Source organism: Eufriesea mexicana, unplaced genomic scaffold, assembly GCF_001483705.2.
Source record: "Eufriesea mexicana isolate 0111107269 unplaced genomic scaffold, ASM148370v2 scaffold1809, whole genome shotgun sequence".
NCBI classification, from domain to species: Eukaryota; Metazoa; Arthropoda; class Insecta; order Hymenoptera; family Apidae; genus Eufriesea; species Eufriesea mexicana.
In genome coordinates, this window is record NW_016909914.1 from 324,409 (window position 1) to 343,036 (window position 18,628).

Sequence of the window (18,628 nt, forward strand, 5' to 3'; positions counted from 1 at the left end):
AACACGAAAAAAGACGTAATATTCAGTTACTTTGAATTCAAATTGTATATTAGAATTATAAACCTTCCTTCTGTTTCAAAAATATAATTATACCAATAACAATGATAATGACTTCTCTCAAAATTATTTGTTATGACAATTTGACAACAATTTATGCATTGTTTTGATTTTAATTTTTCCAAAGTAAAATGTTTTCTTTAAATTTCATCTTAAATTGTTACTAGTACTATAATAAATTAATGTTTATAATGTTTAATATGTTAATAATGTTATATATAGATATTATAAATTAACGTAGTCTCTAATATAGATTATTGTCATATTTTTTTATTATATTATTTTATATTTTTGATAAAAAAATAATTAAATATAGAAAAATGGAAGTTTATATTATTATTTACAAAAAATGTAATTTTATGATATATTGTTGCTTATACCACTAACATTGTACCACTAAAAAAATAAATAGAAATCATGTCTTATAAATTAAAGCAGTGATTAATTAATATCGGTAGTCAAGTGAATGTTTTATGCAAAGTTGCGAAGGTTGAAAACATAAAATAGCAATGCCATTAAAACAATCATAAATTAGTCAACAAATTTTTAAGTAGTGAAGAATATATAATGACCTTTTTCTTTTTTTTTTTTTTTAACATTATGCACGAAGAAATAAATAAAAAGTAGATTTGATTAACAAATCGTAAGTTTGTAAGAAATTTTGTTATTTGACTACGCGGACATTTTAAACAAGCTACAGCTGTCAAGGTCATTTTATAACGGCGAAATTTTATTTCGAAAAATAAAATTCCAAATTCTCATGTTCAACAATTTTTCTTTCCTCTATTCAAAGATCGTTGAATATAAATATCGTGAATATCGCTATTAATATTTTTCACTTTGTTATTTTTAACATGTTTAACAAATCGTCATTAGTTTGGTCAATAATAAAAATTTCTTTCATTTGAATAAATTATTCTTATTGATGTAAATATATGCTTGTCACACCACAAGATATTTAATATTAATAAGGAAAAAAGAAAAAAATGTGTTAATTAAAAGTTATTTATAGTATACGGATAAAATATTTGTTTATAAAAAAATAAAATACAATTGTAATTAATAACGTTCAAAAGTTTCAAACTGCTTTCAAAATCGAATTCATGAACTACAATTAATGGACAATAATTTCGATTATATAGAATATATGTATATATTTATGGAAAGTTTCACACATTCAACATCACCGAAATTTACAAACATTTTGTTTATAATTAGTTCATAGTCATAATATGCCTAAAACCGTTTCTACGCATAATGTATATCGCCAACAATGTGTAACACTGTTACCACACTTGCATGAAACTCACGGAGGCTAGCACGCAAATCAAACCAAGGAACTGTCAATTTTTCAACCTTGTGTCGTTATGGATACATTTAGAAAAGTTTAAGACATTGAAACAAATCGAAATATTTCGTTAAATTTCACTTGTATTTGAAATTAATTTTGCACACGTGATAAATTAATTTTCCTTATCCCGTTGTGCAATTTTAATGGCCGTTATAAACGAAAGTTTCTTAAATTGCACCATTTCGCTAACGTCGCACAGTGTCCACGAAACGCAAATACTGCGTTTCATCTACATATCGAAAGTGCGTAGCGTATGTCGTCTTCAAGGAAGAAGCGAAACTTCTTTCTACGAATCACTTTCGAGACACGTATTATTGTATGAACGGGTAATATTCAAAAATCGATTTAGGAATAAATCGAATTGTCTGTGTGTTAAATAGTAACGGAGAAAAAGAAACTACGAGAAATTTGACTTTTACACGAGTCTAGAACAAAAAGAACGTTTCACCACGTCTTGGCTAGACATCAATGCGAAACCGTTTGAATTCCGTTTGAAACCGTTTCCGAGAAATTCAGCCAAGCCCGTGTCGTAGCCCCGGCCCTCTCGCGAGACAAACAAGAAAATCGAGACGGTTTTGCGAACAACTTAACGTCGCGAGTAACATTTGGAAAATCGGCTGAGGAATTCGAAGAATGAAACGAAATCGTCGGGCGAACATTCAACGCCGGCCGGCATCCGTTCCAAATTTAAATTCGCCGTAGACCGTTCATGGTGGATGTGATTAACGTACCTTAGAGAACGCTCTCTCGCTGACACCGTCCGCTTCTAAATGCTACACGAAACTGAACGAAGTTAGTGCCGTTAGTATCGACACACGAGAAATAGTCCCGAAAGTAATAGTTGACGAACCTGGTATTCTAATACACAAAACCGTCTGTTTTTGCACTACGAAAATATTTCGAGTAAGATCGAAGAAGACGCACATTCACAATCGTCCAAGGCTCAAATCCAACTGCCGGAATCCCCTTCCAGTCGGCCCATGCGGCATGCCGCACCATTGGTCGACGCCCGCTCACTCGCGCGCCAATCGAAATGCATTGAAACTCTCGAGCCCAATCGAGCACATATTGACGACAATTCGAGATACTTCTGCTATCTGGCGGTAAATTTGACAATGCAGATTTGACGTGCGTGCAATCACCGTTAGCTATCGGTAATAATTCCTACGATTTTAAATACGATTCGACGCAAGATTTTCTTAATAGAAAGGTATATGATATTTCGAAATAAATATTTGAGTAAAAGAATCATATTAAATGATTTTAATATTAAAAAGAATGGCATAAAAACATATCGAGTCTATGAGTCATTTTTATAGTAGATGGTATAAAAGGTTACGATTATACGAATAGATGAAATTATGTAAATTAATTACATTCGAAGATAAAATTACTAGATTAATAGTAACAAAAATTATATTCTTGAAACGAACTTCATAAAAATTTGGAAAAATAAAGGAATAAAAAGAAGAAATAAATAAACGAGGGGTTGATTTACTATCATAAATTTGTACGTTTTAACCAAGAGTCTAACTTGTAAATGTAACTAATATAAAAATTTAATTTCAGAGAAACTTTTAAATAATTTTCTGAATCAAAACTACTTTGTCACAATTAATAAATATTGGAAACTGCTAATTTTTCTACTGTTAATTTTCAACGATGCCACAGATTTTCATAAAATTTTTTAATCTTTACAATTATTACTATAACAATATAATTATTTTTCTTTTAAATGAAACAAAAGGTATGTGGGGCGAGGAATTTACGACTAATTAAATATTCGATTAAAATTAAATATTAGGAAAATTCGCATAGGGTACAGTAAGAGTAAAACGACCTTGCGACTGCATGCCCAGATAAATTTAGATAGATGGAAAAAGAGGGGCGTGGTACAGTGAATAACTGCGCGCATACATGAACGGCATACGTGGCTTCTTTGGCACGTAAGTGTCATGACGGTTCTCCTTTTTTAATATCGTGCTGTGCTTCGAAGAAAACAGTTGGTAACGCTTTTCTGTTCCACAGCGACGAGAATATTCATCGTTTCGTTTTTCTTTAAAATAACCGTCTACAGAATTTTATTCATTAAATTTATAATATTATGCATTTTATTGTAGATATAAAATAAAATTATAATTTGCTCCACATATTTATTGAATTCAATTCAGAATAAATATTTCAACGCGACAATTAATATAATCACCACAATTTGATTTCTCATTATTACGTTGTTAATCAGTTTAGAATAACTCGTGTATATTATAAATAGGGGAAAAGACAAAGCTGTTCTAGGTTTTTGCAGTATTACATTAGAAATAATCATAATTTGAATTTCAATATTATAAAAATAAATTTAATAGGTTAATGGTTTAGTATTCCCTGTAGGATGATACAGCATGATAAAGATATTTTTAAAATGCAACTCTAACAATGGGATCAAACTTTTAATTCTTCAACTTATCAATTTTCAACTATTTATAAATATATTTATCAATTTTATTAATTTGTATTTTTCGAATTTTCTGTATTCATATAGTGTTATTAAATTTATATGCTTCTGTTTTAAAATAGATTTTTTGCTTCTTGAATAATTTATACTATTCATAGTTTCATTTTATTTTCATATTAAATGTAGAACATAAAATTATTGATATTTTAGAAGTATAAAAGAATATAAGTTCTCGTTAATAATATAATAATACTTTCTGTATTACGTTGTGATTATGCAACATTTTTCTTTTATTCAAAGCAATTTCAATTTGGATTTTAATCCAAAATCGACGTTACGAAATTTTAAATTTTAAATACGAGAACGTTTCTTTATTCATTCACTCACATTCATTACTTTTTCAGACTGCCTTTATCTATAAATTTTGAAACATATTGCATTTATTTATTACATCATTTCTTGCATTTAGAAATGCAATAGTTACGATGTCGATAGAAGAAACGATAACGTAAAACAATTTTTGTTGACAATTACGTCTTACGGGAATTTCATCGTTGATTTTGACCAATTTTAAATGCATACATCGTTGATGATATTTTGAACAATTTTTTCTACACGTGTAATATATGCACAACTTTTGTCTCCGAGATTTTTGCAAAAAGCTTTCGATACTATTCTATTAAATATTTCACTCGATAATTTTTATCAAAGTATTTCCGACCCAAGGAACAATGTAATTAAAACAATTCTTTTTAAGGGTACAATACCATGTTCTTTAATCAAAAGTTCTAATTAAGATATAATTTTTTACGTAAATTTTAAAATATATATGTGCTCTTTTCCATTAATGATGACAATATTAACGCTAGAACTATACTCATTTTTTTGGAAATAAAATAAATTATTTTAGAAGAATATCGCAGTGAAAAAGTTAAAAATGGAAAGATAAATTGTGACTAGATGCTAACGTTGCTTTTCAGAAATATTTCAGAAATTATAAACAAGTAAAAAAATTGTTCGGAATAATTTACTAGATAATTATCTTTTCTTACAATATTTAAATTCATTTCAGCAGATAGTTCATTGCTATATGTTTATACCAATGCAGTACGATTGAACGACGCTATATACACAAAAGTGTAATGCACGATATTTCCTAAATATTTGTAAAATACGTCATTTTCCTTTCTATTTGACAACGAGTACTATTCGTTCCATATTAACAAAAGTACGTAAGATTTATTGCAGCATTAACAGAAATTACAGTATTCGATGCAATACTGCTTCTACTTGATCTATTTATACAGTCCCATAAGTAATAGTGTGCACTAGAAAATTTCCCTATAATTTAACGCAGCAAATAAATATAGAGTGATTATTTGGAATTAAGGTCATCCTACTGATATCGATAATTATTTATATCTACTTATTTTCAACAACTTTTCTCCGTATATGTTACTACATTTCATTCTTACTTCCCGAGATACTGGCACAAAAATTTTAATCCAGTGTAATTTCCATTAAAATTAATTAATTCAAAAAATCGGAATCTTTTCGAACTGACCACGGTTTGACATAAATATCTGTTAGAAAGTCACTGCAAAAACGTTTCGATCGTCATTTTTATGTGCCACCGATTCTCATCGATTTTTATTCCAATCTCTGTTTTCTATCTGCAACTGTGCCCTGAGAATTTCACAATCTAATAAAACATCAAGGTAACGATCGCAAGGATTTTTCAATCTGTCTATATTACCCAGGATGCCCGAGCGCGGTAAACAGCGCTATCTGCAACTCAGGTCCCTAGGAACTAGAGATCCGAGTGACATCGTTGGAGCAAACGCAATTAGAAGTTCGACAGTTAGAAGTTCGATAAGAAATGGGAAATATAAGAAAGGAGGAGGCAAGGAAGACTCCTTTGGATCGATCTAGGAAGAAGGTTGGCAGTTTGGCGAGGCGGATGACAATCAGTGCAGGAAGTGCAGTGACTGGCACAAGGTGGTGAAAGCCGAAGTGCAGCGGAAAGTGGGCCGGGTTCCTGGGCGATAGAAAGAACGTGTAACTGCTCGAACGTCCCACGTTTGACATTCATATTTATAAGCTGACCAGGTATAATATCAAGAGTATTTATCCAAATCGGATCTGACCAAATTTGATAGCGGGAAATCAAGCGAAGTATCGCTCTATTCTATTCTAAGTGTAAATAATTACCAGACACTTAGTTACGATATCTTTTTCTAAAAGATCTAACAGAGAGCATAAAAGTATCCTACTTTATATAACATTGAACACTGAATCCAGTACTGCATAATTATCGCGAATGTTATTTGCATCATGGAACGAGTCTTAAATTTTATTCGTGTATTTTATTCGAATTCGAAGCTTGAATTATCGTTCACATATTGTTTTAAATAGATCAGTTTAATATATATATATATATACACTGTGCATGTTAATTTTTAAACGTTTGAATATTTTTGTTATATTTAAAATGCTAAAATTCAAAGAGATTTTTATATTTTATAATATTTAATAACGATATAATGCTATAAAATAGTATTTAATAATGCTACATAGTATATGTAATAATTTTAAATAAATATAATAATAAATACGAATATTTTATTACTAAATAATATAACGATTAATACTATTTAATAATATATAGAATTATACTATTGAGTAACAAAATATAATATTTAATAGTATCTAGTATACAAATTTTGTTTTATATTTCATGAATATCAAGTGTCTTCGAAAAATCGATATTTTTATGGTTAAACGCGGAAGGAAACTTAGCTAGTAAAATAAACATTCGAGTGCCGCCATCTATCTGTGCAATGACACTCAGAGCCATCTACGGAGCGTAGGTAGTAAAGCAAGGGTGAGCAAAAGTCAATCCATTGGTCGATTACTGCGCGCTGTGGTCTTTCCTTTGTTCCGTGAGATTAGCCTGGTAATTTATAGGGTCTTGAATCAGGCTTTCCAAGTTCTACAAGCTTTATAAATTTGTCGAATTTTTTATTACGCTGGGAAGCATAAATCAGCACTTTCGACACTCGTTGCAATTTTAGATTTTCAACTTTATTATATATATATTTCAGGTTTCTTCTACTGGCTATAGATAATTTTTAGATTCTTTAAATATTAATTTTAGACTTCATCCATCGATTATATATAATTTTTAGAATTTCTAGATGTTCACTTTAGATTTCTTCCATCGATTATACATAATTTTTAGAATTAATATCTGATAACTATAAAACTTTACAATTTTATGTTTATTAATTATAAGGTTTATTAATTATTAATTTTTATTTATTAATTTTTATAATTATTAGATATTAACTTTAAAGTTCTTCCATCGACTATATGTAACTTTTAAATTTATTAAATATTAATTTTAAATTTCTTCCATTGATTATACATAATTTTTAGAATTATTAGATATTAATTTTAGATTTCTTCCACTGATTACGCATAATTTTTTAGAATTATTAGATATTACTTTTGGATATCTTCTATCGGTTATACATATTTTTAGAATTATTAGATATTACTTTTAGATTTCATCCATCGACTATACAGAATTTTTAGAATTATTAGATATTATTTTTAGATTTCTTTTATCGATTATACATATTTTTTAGACTTGTTAGATATCACTTTTAGATTTCTTCTATCGGATATACGTAATTTTTAGAATCATTGGATATTAATTTTCCTTTCCTTCCGTCGACTGTACATAAATTATGTTTGAATATATTTCGTGTGGCCTTCTATCTGCTGCCGCCTACATGTGCAGTGCGTGCACTGTCGCTCAGGCTCAGAAGTTTCAGACCACTCACCATTTTTGGTGAACTTCTCATAGTGCAGGCAGTTAATAGAACGACCGATTACCAAAGACGTCTAACTGAAAATTCGATTATCGAAACTTGGATTGTCTCAACATTATTGTAGGATGGCGAAACTGGTCTTGAGACACCGAAAATTCACGAAAGAACAAGAACACGATAACGCAAACTCAAAACTCGTACACTGATTTAACTTAGGGACAGAACACCAAGATAACGAAAACGCACGAAGACGCACTCTTTTAAAACTCTCTTTCCAACACCAAGCGACTCACGCTTGTGCTGGTCACAACCGATTTCCAAGGACTCTGTTTTGGTTGTCAAGGACCACGCTTTTATGCTTTCCTTAACCTACGCTTCACCTCCCCGTAGAGGAGTCACGCAACTTAATTTTGTTATATAGAATAACTTTTCGATTTGCTTCTAGAAGATATCGATCGGTTTGCAATTTGTTTTTGTTGGCAACAGCCGATTCGCGATTTCTTTTGGTATCCTACATTATTGTCCAACAATACGACGCAAGGAAAAATTCGTTGAAAGAATCATGTTTTCATTTCAGCTATGCCTTTTTTCCTACTTTATCCGATCGCTATTTATCATTTATCCAATGTTTTCGTTTACACAGATCGAAATTCGGCGAGACGAAAGCGTGTTGTCTTACGATTAGAAAGGAAAAATGAAATTATAAATAGATCGGGGCACAGTTCCAATAGGACTCGGAATAGAGTATAATTGAGCAGCTGAATAGCGATAAGGCACATTACATAAGTGATCATGAAATTGTGGAACAGGTTAATGAATGGAACAAATGTGATGAAAATGAAAACAACGCGGAAGAAGAAGAGGAGGAAGACGAATCCAATTTGAATTCTATTCCTGCACGCTCAGAAGCAGTTATTGCTTTGGAAACAGGTTTCAGGCAGAACATACAGGCAGAAAACACGGTTGATGAAACAATAAGAAATATGATCGAACTGATAGTTAAAAATAAGAAAAATTGAGACACTAGAATGGATATTCAAGAGAATTGTTTATATTTGTTTATATGTCTACTGAAGTTTGCATTGCGAGTGCCGATAGCAACAATAATATTAATAGAAATAATCCAATAGTTATAAACATGCAATTAAATTATAATGTATTTAACTCGAACAAATTTGGAGTGTTCACTGGGTATTTTGAAATGAGTAATTTTACTATACGAATAGTCAGCAAATATCAACAGAGAACAATAACAATGATTTGGAAGAAATCTCATGTACTGGAAAACTGGAATATTAGTTTGATATTAGCGCAGTGTTAAATAATTATTTATATTCTATAATCTATATAATCTGTATAATTAAATTTATACATAGTTATTTAATTATAATAATTACAATTATTCTTCATTGTTTAAGAATAGGATAATACAGATACATAATACGATTTAAAAAAGAAAAACGATATTTTCTACTTTTTTCGCTTGTAAATTGTTCATTTAACATCAACACACCTTTGTCTAAAATATTCTTTCGTTAAACTATTAGAAATATATGAAATATCAAATAATTCCTATTAATTTATTATCATTATTCTTCTGGATGTTTATTTATCATTGTTATTTCTTTGTACTTGCTCATTCATTATTCCCCCCTTTTTTGGACTCGTTCATTCATTATTCTTTTAAGCTCGTCAATTTATTATCGTTATTTAGACCTGTTTATTCGTTATTGTTATTCCTTTGGATTTGTTTATTCATCATTGGTCCGCCTCTTCGTGATTCACATCTACTTTGCGATTCGTTATTCCACATTAGACATTCAGACACAAGGACTTAACCCATTCAGTCTAAACTCTGACTCATACTGCGTGACTTGGACCGAAAAGCGCCACCAGGGACCTGACTCGTGGTGCATGGCCTGGACTGAGAAACACCACTAGGGTCTCACTCGTAGTTGTCAGCCTCAAACAGTTTTAGGTCACAGTTTGCATTCAGATGAGGTGAATGAAAATTCTATGAGGCGAAAACGTATCGCATGGAAATCCATACGAGGTGTTAAACGAGTATCATAATTCATCCGCAGGAAGCCGAAAATGTACGAAGGCTAAATGGGTTATGCACACGTTCGGATTCACGAGAAGGGGATAGTCTGAAGGGACGCTGAAACTGAAGGGCAATTGTACTTTGAACTAGACCAGGCGAATGTTGCATTTCTAATAAAGTTTATTCGTGTTGACAGATACAACACTTTCATTTACTCGCTAAATAACCGGATATACTGGAAGCCTTAACAATTACCGAAATCTTATTGTTACATAGAGCAGCTTGGAAAGCAAGGCAACTGTTTCATCTCGTGTTTTAGTTGTGATAGTGTCAAAACGAAGGTACAATCTACTGTACAACATTCCGAAGCGAAATACTTTTGCACGCATAAATTCGCGTCCTTGTTTTTTTATCTGTTTCAACGTGGTAACATACTTTTGGATATTTCGCACGAGTAACTCACGATTTCTAAATAAAAGGCTGTGGATGTTTATGTATTTAAAGCGTGTCAAAATACGCAAATAAAATGTTTTATATAAGTACTCGTAAAAGTATCCTAATATATATAAAGGATATATAGGATATGCAGTATGCGCTTTTGAAACGTGCTATAAGATAATAACAGAACCACTCACCCATGTATGGCTAAAATCTAAATAGAAATATGAATAGAAATACATGGTTAAAATAAAAACGATAATGATAAAAATTAATGTTAATTTTAATAAAAGCAACTTCGTATTTTTATAAAACTTGGCAATTCAATATTATTAATGACAGTAATGAAACTTTTATTATATGACATTTCATCGTGATTGTAATTTGAATCGAAATTAACTATTGAAATATTATTTTCTACAAATGAAAGGTGCGAGAAAGAAATTTCTTTTGTATTAACAGTAATTACAATAATAACGATAATAAAACAAAATGCGCAGAAGATATTGGAATTTACTTCATTAACATTGTTTTACGTTGCTGCATAGTGTTTTGAAAATTCCAGTAATTAGAATTTCTCTTTAAAATTGTGCTTCATTTTGATACAATTTATTCTTCGATATTCCTACTTAGTTATACTTATCGTATATCTTCCAGTGTTCTTTAATAATTCTGACGAATCGGTTAATAACAGTCGCTTGGTAACGCGAACAAAGAGTGTTCTCATACTCAGCAGACATCTTTGATGATCTGATTTTGCGAAATAAATAAAATGAAAGTACCTAATTAAAACCTGAGCAGACCAGAGATGCAGATAATTCCGGATAATCTATGCTGATAACCCTAAATAGTCTGTAGTCTATCATCCTTGTGCTCGTTTCAACATGGATCAAGTGCTATATGCGATTGATAAGCGATAAGGTGCTTTTGGAATCCATGCTCTTAGGCTCGAGATGATCTATTCTGGAATAGTAGTAGAGTAAGTTTCATAAATTCTCTTTTTATCCCATGTTAAACAGTTAACATTGCTCTCGTGCCTACCCAGTGCTTCATCTTCTTATTCCAATGTTTACTGTTTTCATTCACTCTTTTTATCGCACGATCCAATGTGATCTAATTCGTAGACATAACATTTGCAATCAATAACGAAGATTCACGTGACCAATCTTTGCGATTATGTTAGAGTAGGTATCTATTACATTACGGCTAATTAGATCGACTGACCAGTCCCATGGTATGATTCTAGTACAGTTATTTGTGGAACTGAAATGGAATATTCAATCAGGGACTTCGCTCCTTGTCTTTTTTATATTCTGCTCCAGTTCGACTTCAACCGAGTATTCCTATGCCATTTACCTCTCGGTAGCGATGTTATAGGCTCTTTCACGGAGTTCGCTTGACGCAGTTGCTTCTTTTACACGGTAAAAGGTAATAAGTGTGCGATAATGTCTAACAGACACACTGGACGCGTCACATATACAAAGAGGATTATATTGGATCGGATGACAAAGAGAACGAACAGAGTATAGCGAGACCTAATGGGATAGACGACTGGTGTAGACATAGGATCAGTGTTGACTATTTAATAGAACATAAAAAAGAGTGCTGATGTAACTTAATACTAATGCCAGTTACAATACTGCTCCAAAGTATTTGCACACTCACTTACTTTTTACAGAGATTTAATTATAAAAGAAGATGAGAGGATTTACAGTTATTTCGCGTTGCCACGAATTCTAATAGCAAATATTCAGTAGCATAATTGGTGTCAATTGCCAAATCTCATAGGATTAATTTCTTCCTTGACAGGTCTTTCACAGTGAGGTTCCTTAATTTAGAAACTGTGAACGAGATAAAATTATACGATAGGTGGACAACGTCGTATCATCTAACATTAGAACTACCACATGAGTCAAAATGACTGAAAATCACTGAAAACATCCAACTGTTTTCAACAGGATCTTTTATTTCGTTTTTCTTTTGTTGGCGTTTAACGACCAGTTTTAAACATAGTTTAAGGTCACATCCACCTCTTGGTGGTACCAGTGACCAGTTATTTGTCAATAGGAACACTCAACGTGTTTATACTAAGTTTATACTAGTACAGGTGGTCCAGATTCTGCACATTTTATCATCTTGAAGAACGTTTAAGGATTTTCCTAATTTATTCGTAGATCATTACAGTCGACAGGAGTGGGTTTAGTGTCAGTCGTCAGGTTGCAAGCCTCTTTTGATAGGCACCCATAAATCGGTGTCTTGGTGTTTTCCACCAAGTTAGAGTCGAACAGCAACATACGATATTTTCTCTAACGTTTAGCTGACGAAGAGTTGGCAGAATTCCATGCCTCCAAATCATGTCGTATGCCTTCTCAACGTTTAAGTATACAGCAATAAGCTGGAAATTACCGTGGAATGCTTTACGAATACAAGAGTCAAGTAATGCAGGACTGTTCATGATCGATAGGTACTCTCTAAAGTCATTTTCATTTTCACCTAGGATACTTTTAGTTTCTAGAAACCGTCGTAGTCTCTTATTTAATATATCGTCGAAGACAGCTATAATTTACGAAGACAGCACGTCAGAGTGATTGATCTGTAACTAACAGCGTTGGACTGCTCTTTTCTATGCTTCGATATGAACAAGGATAGTCGTCTAGGATTATTCATGAGGCGAGTAGTTCAAAACCTGGATTCGGCAATTGCTCAATGAAAATATCGGGAATATTGTTAGATCCTGGACTTGAATTATCAGCGTAGCTTAGAGAGCAAATAGAAGTTCAGATGGTCGGATTTTACGATTTATGGGATTGTTGTCGTCTTGTGGAATGCTGTAATCTCTCGAAGACTCTTCAGTGCTTGTCTCGTGAAAAAGAAATATCGTAGCTTTCATTACTGGAATTTTCAGCAAACGTCTTAATCAAGGTATCTGCCATGCTTTTCGAGTCTTGTAATTGGATTCCTGGGAACCGTTAGAGCATCGGCATTAACTCTGTTTATTTGATCGTTAATGCTCTTTAACTTATGCTACATCTCATTACTCGGTGCATTACCTGTTAACGAGCAGACAAAATCCATCCAGGAATTCCATTTGCATTCTTTTAAAATTTCCCTGGCCACAGTCCTGCACCCTTGAAATTCTATTAGATTTGTATCAGTTTCGTGCTTTTTGCAAACTTCGAAGGCATGTCTCTCGGACTTTATCGTATTCTCAGAATCCTGATTCCATCACAGCACGTTTCTGTTGCCGATTTTATTTAATTGATTGTATTTAATGATTACACTTCTGTATAATATACCTAGGTACATATCACAACTTGGTAGGTCTAGTGTTAATTATGATACATTACTAGTAAGATAATCTTGATATTAGTATTAACCTTAATACACGACGGATGTTCGTGACATCTATGAGTGCAGATTATAGGTACAGCAAGTGTGTGCAAACGAGTTTTGCTTTCTTCTTCCCGTTTCACGGTTTGTATCAATCATTATGTCTGATTTTGATCTCTAACGACGTGTCTGATTTGTCCTTTATTTCTTGATGTAATAAATAATATTTCCGTTTAACAATATACGAACAATCTATATTTACAGTCTATTGACTTGGTAAAAAGGTGATAAGTATTGCCTCCAGTCGCAAATTTATTATTTTCTACATTCTAATGGCACTGCTAATCGAGCTAAATGTCCTGACACGAACAGTGGCGTATGCGCAAAAGGAATCGACTCCAGCTCGAGCATCGTGCAATAAATATGATACATCGGTGTGTGGAATAACGAGAAAACGTGATTTAAATTAAACGATTTTTCAACTCCTTTAAAGCAGGAAAAAGATCATAATAACGAAAGATATTTTATGATAGAAAAAATACAGAAAATATCCGAGACAGATAGAACCTGGAAGCTATTACTCCGAGTCTTCCACAGACAAAGTAAATCCCTATTCAGGCCCCGTTTTATTACCAGTTTTTTCTGAGAAAAATGTATGCACATTTACATAAACATCCACATCCTGCAAATAACTATCTCTTTCCTACATCTAACGAGAAAGAGAATTTCATATTACTCGAGTAGCGACCTAACGATACTCGTAGCTTAGCTCGAGCATGGCCCTGAAAAATTGTCGGAACACTGGTTAAAATTCCGTTTCTGCGAATTCTTCATCGTCGCGTAAGATAATGTAAGTTTCGCGTAACGTTGGTCGAAAATATCTGATGGTATCGACCCTCTTTCTAACCGGTTCCTTCGAATCACCCAGACCCAGCCTTCCGAAGCGAGAACAGCAGGGTAACGCTTCGGAAAGGCGCTGCAGAGTTATCAGAAAATTAACCAGCTACCTCTCCCGTGAAATTTCCACAGCCAACTCTTCCTTTTCTCTTTTCTCATTTTTTCTATTTTTTCTTCTTAACAAGCCTCTCTCCTACCTTTATAATCTCTCTTATCTTGCACAGGTGTTTTCGTCTTAAAATTACTGGTTATACTCGTATCAGTCTTTCACACGGATTTCAAAAGTGCAGTCCCTTCTGACCTTCTACGACGCAACACACTTTCCAACCATTTAATCTTATTTTCCTTAACTATCGGGTGCTCTGTGAGAAAATACAGATACCTTGGTAACACTTGTTTCTTTTCGATGGATCCCATCCTTTTTGGATTTGTTCGAGGGGTATGAACGTTATGATGTTTGATATGACGTTTTATGATAGCAAAGGTGCTCAATTTTAGTGTCAATGAGAAACAGATAACTTGACAGATGACTTAACAGACTTAATATGACCCTTGTGTGGGCAATTGAGTTGCACATTTTTGGATTTTTTCAATGACCTATGTTTTTTTAAAAGTATAGAAAAATCGCCATTTTGGATAAGTTTATGTTGATTTATACTTTTCAAATAAACGTTCTATAAGATATTTAAAATATCGGATTTTTAGACTTATCTGTACTATATTAGAAGTATAAAAGAAATATAGAAGTATAACAGAAGAGAAGTTTATTGTGTCGGATTTATTTAGTATGTACTTTTTTCTATTAATTATTAATTCATTAATAAAACAGGAAAATAAAATAGTATTTGTACATTCGGGAGCTGACTCTTAATTATTGGACAGCGATTATATATTTCTTTTTTTTACTATTATTGAATAGAAAGAAAGGGAAACGATATTTAAACATTCGAGAATTAACTTGTAACTAGTGGAAAATGGATATATAAATAGTATTTGTACATTCGGGAGCCGACTCTTAATTATTGGACACCGATTATATATTTCTTTTTTTTACTATTATTGAATAGAAAGAAAAGGAAACGATATTTAAACATTCGAGAATTAACTTGTAACTAGTGGAAAATGGATATGCTCGCCACTGCGCCATCTGTGTGCAGAGTTGAGAACAGTACACGCATGCGTGTACGACTTTCACGAGAAATATTTTCTTCTTTTTTTCCATCCTTTTTTTGTAGTTTCATTTTGCATTTACAAGCAATTCTGTTAAGCTGTGGAGTGTAAATAAAATTGAAGAGTTTATTTTTTAAAATAGAGTATTTTTTCCGATTATAGTATTTTCATAGTTTTCGTTTTTATTATAGCATCATTCTATATCAAAACTAAAGTTCGTGGATAGGTTTTCCAAATTAAACAAAATTTTAATTTCGAATATTTAAAAATAATTTTTGCAGATAAGTCCCTCCGCCAAAAGAACTTCTCAATTATATTATGGTTTCTAGTAATTTCTAGTAATTTCTTCACTCCAATTGATCGCGTAAAACGGTATTTGATACGTTATCAGAAAAAAGCAAGAATTTCAGAAAAATATGAAAGTTGTTTCTAATTAAACAATTGTGAACATCTTGATTGCTCACACAAGGATTATTGTAACTATATTGATCAACGAGATAAATAGAATTATTTTTGAAAAGTCTAGTTACCAACAAGAGTGGATTGAAATCATCTTCAATCTCCTATGAACTGAGTGAATTAATAAGCCATTTTAGTCAACTTGTTATTATAGTCTTTACAATATTTTATAGATAATCCAATTTGTGATTTTGCTGTAATTTTTTGGAGCAGTCTTAAGATGGGAGTTTTATTATATATTTACCAGTGATTATGAAAGTGGTCTAAATAAAAAATTTAAAAAATTAATTTTATTTCGTATTTTATATTGTTTTCAATTACATTGCAAAGTGACAGAAAATTGAACCGATAGATCGAGTTTATAGCTTCGTGGTAATTAATTTTTGAATTTATAATATGTTTAAATCGCAAAACTTAAAAAATTTCGAAACAAAATATTTTGACTTAGGCTACTTACATAATCATAGGTAATTTGGATGGTTCGGAATTACCAACATGACTTCGAATTCATATCCCAATCTGCTTCTTTGATTTATTTTGTCCGTGAATATTATTTTCAAAATTTTCGAGCCATCCAATAGGACAATGATTTTTGTTGGTTCGCAACAAGCTTAATAGGGTATTTGTAGCTGAGCAATCATGCGAATTAGGATCTATATGTTAACAATGGTCAACAAAGTGCACAGATTTAAAAGACAGTGCAAAGATGTTGAAAAATAATATAAATAAAAATTTGTGACACAATGTACACTAGGTTACGAATTTTTCAATCCACCCTAGTGATTGTAATGCACAAATTCGTAATATATTCAATTCAAAAAGTGGAAAATAATTCTTTCACTCGAGCAATACTAAGATTGGATTACTTTATAAATATAAAGTTGATTAAAAAGCCCAATATGAATTAAAAATTGAATAAAAGTAAATTGGAAAAATGAAAATAAAAAATATGAAAGTAATAAGATTTTAAGAAAATTAAGGATTTTAGGCAATGACGACGTGTCTACGAATATAAACATCGTTTAGTAGAAACTTTAAGAAAATTAAAAAATATATTAAAAATGAGGTGCACAAATGTAAGAAATATAATAAAATATGATACGTAAGTACTTAGTTCATGCAAATAGTAAAAAGGAAACTATATTACATATCAAAATTGTAATTATTAAAATGAAAGTGACTAAATTACGTTAAATCATATTTTTTGAATTTTCAAATTTTACAAAATTATTTATTTAATTATCCAGTAATTAAGATTACATTTCTTTCATTTTCATCTAATACTTTATTTTAAATACATGTTCAAGATCAGAAGCTGTTATAGATCATTATAAGCTTGTATTTAACTGATATAAATAAAGTACTTTCATCATCCATCTCTTTGATACTTCATGTGAAAGGACCTAGTATTGCGAGAGTTATGATTAATTTCAAATTAGTCAGTTGATGCATACTATATATATTTATATGAACCTTTATGAAAATTCTAATCAAATATGATATTCGAAAAGCAGTGTATATGATTTGTACATGATTCATATGCGTATTAATATGATATACTGCGATATGAGTCTTGAAAAATTACTTTTAAATTAAATCGATATGTAATAAGAAAATTACGTTTAAAATTATTCGATATATCTAATTGTACATATATAAATATATTCAATTTGATATATTCAAAGTACTTGTATTTTCTGTACAAAGGTACAACCAAGAAATGGTAATTCAACGTGAAAAATAATCGATAAAGGAAGCTAAATACGGTTTTATAAAAATTAATTTTAAGAATATTAATAACAAAAATTGTCTAGTACACGAATATCGTATAAACACATTTTACAGACTTCTTCATACTTCACTAAGACTGTATAGCGTACAGTATATAGATATTTAGTACATAAGTATTATATAGACAGTAATTACAAAATTTCTGGAGAGACAAGTCGAAATTTTAGAATAAGTACTTTGCAAATCTTAATCTTAAAACAGAATTAAAACGATTCTATGCTATATCGTTAAAACTTCGTTGATTCGAGTGCTTTTTATTTTCTACGTCTTTTCTATCATAGAATGGAAAAATTTAAAGGATTTGACTCGTCAACCTCAAAGTAGAATTTTTTAATTACAATTTGCTTTCTTTGTCATTATGAGAATATAATATAAATAAATTCTGATATGATATTTCATTACGTCTAACTTTCGATTAATTATAATCAACTAGACTTAATATTTAATTATATTTCATGTCGCGGTAAAGCCTTTAATTGCAAATCTGATAAAAATACAAATACAATTCAAGTATAATGATAAAAAGAAAAAAAGAAAAAATAAAAACTAGTAAATGTTTGAAGCAAAGATCTGTTTCGAACAAATAAATATAAATAAAAAAATAAATAAAAAAAATAAAATAAAATACTGTAATTTTGATTCTATGATATATTTTAATCGTGAAACCTTTTTGCAAATCTTTTATACCGTTACGGATCGCGTTTATAATTCTTGTTCTACAAGTTCGATCGCTAGATTGCCGAAGATTTTCAATAAATACGTCGCCGAATAGATTTAACCCTATTGAAAGGTTGACAGCTTTA

The 18,628-nt window shown here is 31.1% G+C and overlaps 1 protein-coding gene across 2 annotated transcripts in view; it reads right to left on the bottom strand.

Moving 5' to 3' along the window:
- LOC108549022 (kinesin-related protein 4) overlaps nucleotides 1-18,628 on the bottom strand; it is a 237,398-nt gene that overhangs the window by 39,941 nt on the left and 178,829 nt on the right. The window lies entirely within an intron of this gene.